Raw genomic sequence first — 5951 nt, forward strand, 5'->3', positions numbered from 1 at the left:
AATGGAGGTTTTTGAACACTTGACAAAGACATCAAAATAACTGTCATAAATATGGTCACTAAATTCAGGAGAGTGGCAGTGTTTTAGTTTTATTGAATTTATTCTGAATTATTTGAATGAATTTTTTTTCCAAAATAATAGAGAACATGTGAATTATACACAAATTACATGATACCATAATCAATATTTAACTTCAAAACATGTATTGAATTTCACAAAATAAATATCTTGACATTAAAAGTCTCATGCAAGAGTTCATATCTCTTTGGATTGAATTTAGTGTATGCCGACTAAAAAATATAGTCACAACCTGAAAGAAGAGAGCTATTTTATTTGATGGGAATGTTTAGGACTCTGAGCCCAGGAAACAACATCTCAGTAGCTCTGAGAAAACTGCTTCAAGAAGACAGGAGAGGGAGTTAGACTACATACAAGTTTGCAACAAAGAGAGCTGCTGCTGCTGCTGCTAAGTCACTTCAGTCGTGTCTGACTCTGTGTGACCCCATAGACAGCAGCCCACCAGGCTCCCCGTCCCTGGGATTCTCCAGGCAAGAACACTGGAGTGGGTTGCCATTTCCTTCTCCAATGCATGAAAGTGAAAAGTGAAAGTGAAGTCGCTCAGTCGTATCCGACTCTCAGCGACCCCATGGACTGCAGCCTTCCAGGCTCCTCCATGGGATTTTCCAGGCAGGAGTACTGGAGTAGGGTGCCAGTCTGAACACCAAAGATCAGGTATCAAATTAAGGAATTAAACATTCTAGGTATGGGAAGAGGCAAGCCTCTAGGTTCACTGAATTATTTCCTTTCATAAATACCTCAGCTGCTACTGCTAAGTCGCTTCAGTCGTGTCCGACTCTGTGCAACCCAATAGAGGGCAGCCAACCAGGGTCCCCAGTCCCTGGGATTCTCCAGCCAAGAACACTGGAGTGGGTTGCCATTTCCTTCTCAGCTATCTGGGGCAAAATCCGGTTCCCTTGTTCACCTTAAAGAGTTGCAAGTGGCTACTTCTTGCATCACCCCAGGTACTCGGCAATCACCATGAGGGAATGAGACTCTACTGGATCTCAGTTTGGGGAGCTCTCATTCACATTTGGTGGAGAAGGAAGTGGCAACCCACTCCAGTGTTCTTGCCTGGAGAATCCCAGGGACGGGAAGCCTGGTGGGCTGCTGTCTATGGGGTCACATAGAGTCAGACACGACTGAAGTGACTTAGCATAGTATTCACATTTGGAGACCAGAAATTGCTGATGGCTGTGACGTTTCTTGTTTGTTGATATGGCAGGAGACATTTTCATTTCACACGTAATATCACACAGAATATATAGTTTCTTTAAACAATGCTGCTGCGGCTAAGTCGCTTCAGTCATGTCCGACTCTGTGCGACCCCATAGACGGCAGCCCACCAGGCTCCCCTGTCCCTGGGATTCTCCAGGCAAGAATACTGGAGTGGGTTGCCATTTCCTTCTCTGATGCATGAAAGCGAAAAGTGAAAGTGAAGTCACTCAGTCGTGTCCGACTCCTAGCGACCCCATGGACTGCAGCCCACCAGGCCCTTCCGTCCATGGATTTTCCAGACAAGAGTACTGGAGTGGGTACTATTGCCTTCTCCGCTTTAAACCATAGGAAATATTAATGTTCATCTTGAAAATACACAGGAAATTACACACTCATTTTGAAACTCTATATTTGAAGTACAAGGTGGTATCATAGGATCTTTTCAGGGACTGATGAAGAGAATTAAAACCGTCTTTCACATTGTGCTATGTCTTAAAGAAATACATTTCATTTTTACAAAAGTTCTGCATGAGAGATAACCTTTATTATTTTTTAAATGTTAAAAAACAATACATTGGAGAAACAGGAATGGAAGTAGAAGCAGCAGACTGGAAAAATAATATATTAACTGTCAGGTGGCATGTTAAGAGACTATAAAGACCAACCATAGTTTATACAGACTTTAAGGAACTTCAGGAATTAACCAAACTGCCCTTTAAAGTTGACCAAAAAATCATTTATTGGCAGAAAAGACTGCTTTATAGACCATGTCTTTGAAGGCTTGTTTCACTTGCTGGTTTCTCAGGGTGTAGATGAAGGGGTTCAGCATGGGGGCCACAGAGGTATTGAGAATAGCTACTCCTTTTGTCAATGACACCTTTTCTTTGGCTGAGGGATTAGCATACATGAATATACAGCTTCTATAGGAGATGGAGATGACAATCATGTGAGAGGAACAAGTGGAGAAGGCCTTTTTTCTCTGACTGGCAGATGGGATTCTCAGAATAGTCCTGATAATGTACATATATGACAAAATCACTAAGGCCAAAGTGAATAGCAGGTAACCAAAGCAAAGTAAAAACCAATTATTTCTAGGAACTATGTATCTGAACAAGACAATTGTAAAAGGGGGAAATAGTCACATGCAAAGTGATCAATGACATTGGAAGCACAGTAATCCAGCTGGAGGAGAAGCATAAGGGGAGGGAAAATGGTTAGAAACCCACTGAGCCAAGCACAGAGCACAAACATGCTGCAGAGTTTCCTGCTCATGATGGTTGTGTAATGCAGGGGCTTGCAGATGGCAACATAACAGTCATAGGACATGGCGGTTAGAATGTAAAATTCAGTCACCTTCATAAAAATAGAGAAAAATAGTTGGGCTGCACAATTGTTGTAAGAAATAGTCTTGTCTTTGGTAATAATTGCCCCCAGAAATCTAGGGATGCACACAGTAGTAAAGGAGATTTCTAAGAAAGAGAAGTTTCAGAGGAAGAAATACATTGGCGTCTGGAGATCGGAGTCCACCCACATTAGGGTGATGATGGTCAGGTTTCCAGTGACACTTAATACATATGTGATTTATAAAAAGAGGAAAATCACAATCTGAAGCTCAGGATCATCAGAAAGGTCTAGAAGAACAAACTCTGTGATCACTGTGTGGTTCATTTCTCTTCTCTTTTCCCTCCTTTTTTTTCTTCTTTAAATATATTTAGATAGAAAGTGTATTAAAAGAAAGAGATGAAAAATATAATTCATTATGATCAATATCATCATCAATTCTAAAGCATTCTATCTAATTCATGCCTATATTGTTTTCTTTAATACCGTATTTACATTTTTTCTTAAAATGTATTTGTGGGTCATGTTTTATATAATAGTTCTCTTATTCTAAATCTAACAGGAGAAGTTAGGAAATCTTTATATGAGTCATATTATTTAGAGATGATAAATTAATTTGATATTTTTTGTTTTTGTCTAATTTGTGCAAGTCCTTGCAGTTTTGTTGGGATAATCCTATAAAACATACATCATTTTTTGTCATGTAGGTATCAGAAGGCAAAACCAATACAATATTGTAAAGTAATTAGCCTCTAATTAAAATAAATTTAAAAAATAAATAAATAAAAGAGAAGTGGATGATCTTACTTGCATCATAAGATATCAATGAAACTTAGAAAAATAAAGTAGCAACACTTTTATGAAAACTAGAAACAACTTCATGATTTTCTTAGCAAATAAAATAAACTTTAAAATGTTTAATGATTAAATAATTTAATTACCAGCTTTATTTTTATATTAGTATTTATGAATGTAATTATTAATATGAAAATATACTATAGGTATTAGATATTATTTACAAGAAAATAGAATAAATAGCCTAATTATTTTATATATAAAATAACATTCGCTTAATGGTTTGTCTGATAATTCCTTTGAAATCATTAATGTTTGACATTCTCTAAGATTTTCTATGAATATATGTATAGAAATTTTATATGTATAGAAAACTGTGTATATTTTTGAGCTTAAAAGGATATGCAGTATTTATCAATTTTGTATTTTGCATTGAAGCACAAACTGAAAAATAACTACTTGCCTCAGATAGTAGCAGCTCTGTCACCCAGACTTTAGCCCAGTACATCTTCCATTTGAACATCCTTGCTTCTCAGCTATTGAACTTTATGAAAAACTGTTTTATTCCCTTGTAGTTCTACCCCACATTTATCTTTTGCATGAGGTGACTAATCCAAAAGGATATTCCAGAAATGTAGAGGAAAACCTCTCCTATTAATCCAAAGCCATTCAGCTGATTCCCAGCTCCACTGGATGTATCTATCATTCTGTGTATCTGGTTTGCTAAAATCATAATAGCTCCCTTATCTTATTTTAGATATTCATATTTCTGCTGTGAATAATAGAAGATAAATCATTGCTACTCTGCCAGACACTAGTAAACATCACACAAATCAAATGATTATTTTTCTCTATTTTATGATGATTCATGAAAAATAAAAATGGAATATCAAAAACCTTAAGAAGATATGGAACTTTTATCATCCTCTTCAGTAAGGTTGGTCTAGAAGTTTAAGGGAGCAATATTTAAAGTGAGAACTGCAAGTGACATGGCAACGTGGGGCATTACGAGTGTAGGTACTTAAACTAGGATCTGGCATTTAGTTGCACTAAATGCTCAAATATTCAAGTTTAGCTGTTGTGATCTATGAAGAGAGACCTGTGTTGATCTCCTGGAAACCAAGGCCAGGCGACAGCTGTGCTAAGACGTGGAACATCGGGGATTTCTGGAAGCTACCATTGGTGTTCTCAGAGCCTCCTGACTCTCTTCTATAGTGAATCTCTCTTGGGAATGTTTATGTTCATCCCACAGAAGAATTCAATGAAGACTTCTACAAAATAACCCTTTTCATTAATCACAATTATTTTCTATTTTTGAGTAATGAAACAGATGTGAAATCTTACAAAAATAGCACTCAATCTACTTTAGTTTTAGTCATATTCTTGGCATATAAAAGTTTTCTACATATACACTTCATTACTTATCCTTAGACTTCATTATTGTTGGAGCTTCAAGTTTCTTTAATAATTCTAAGTTATATAAGAACTTTATTAAATATTAAAAGTAACAAGGGAAAAATAACATACAAGGGAACTTCCATCAGGTTATCTGCTGACTTTTTAACAGAAACTCTACAAGCCAGAAGGGAATGGCATGATATATATTTAAAGTGATGAAAACGGAAGAACCTACAACCAAGAATAGTCTACCCAGCAAGCCTCTCATTCAGGACTATGTAAATAATCAATAAAATGTCACAGACCATTACAATGTTACTGCGCTTAAAATAAAAGATTAGAAACATATATATATATATATATATATATATATATATATTCTTTACATTATTAATAGTACTTCTGATAACAATGAGGAGGAAAAGAAAGAGGAGGGTAGACATAAATTTTTTCAGCAATTACTATAGTCCAGACCTAAATCCCAGGGACAGGGGAGCCTGGTGGGCTGCCATCTATGGGGTCGCACAGAGTCGGACACGACTGAAGGGACTTAGCAGCAGCAGCAGACTTATTCTAATTGTTTTCTTCATATTGCTCCTTTAAATCCTGTCAACAACTTTATGAGGTTATCTGTAATTGTTATTCTCTTGCAGAAATATTTATCTTATCTTTTTCTCTGAAAATATTTTATAATTGTTGCCCAATGGTCAAAAGTTTATGGGAAATTTTAAGACAGTAAGTGGATAGACTATCTATAGCCTATTGGGCAAATTTGGCTCATGAACTATTTTTATTAAAAGCTTTATTAGACATGCCTTAGCCCTTTCACTTACATGTTGTTCAGAGCTGCATCCACACTACAGAGAGGGAAAGTTAGTTACCTCAAGGACTTATGTTCTACAAATTCTAAATTATTAATATATGACCCTTTTATAGAAAAAATTACGTATTGACTGGTGATATTAATAATCAACATGCTCATACAGATTACCACATTTATAATAACCACTAAGGAATTTGCATAGTGTTATGAGGAGAGCTGTATTATCTAATAATATCAACATAAACACTCTCATATCTTTTGCAATAATATTACAGTTCTTTTAATTACCAGAGCTACACCTATCTACAGTCCATGGTAT

At 36.1% G+C, this 5951-nt stretch overlaps 1 pseudogene; it reads right to left on the reverse strand.

Annotated features, from left to right (window-relative positions):
- Positions 1 to 2008: 2008 nt before the first annotated feature.
- LOC113889416 lies at positions 2009 to 2943 on the reverse strand (annotated as a pseudogene).
- Between the last annotated feature and the right edge of the window lie 3008 nt (positions 2944 to 5951).

Source organism: Bos indicus x Bos taurus, unplaced genomic scaffold (assembly GCF_003369695.1).
Source record: "Bos indicus x Bos taurus breed Angus x Brahman F1 hybrid unplaced genomic scaffold, Bos_hybrid_MaternalHap_v2.0 tig00478952_arrow_arrow_obj, whole genome shotgun sequence".
In the NCBI taxonomy this organism is placed as follows: domain Eukaryota; kingdom Metazoa; phylum Chordata; class Mammalia; order Artiodactyla; family Bovidae; genus Bos; species Bos indicus x Bos taurus.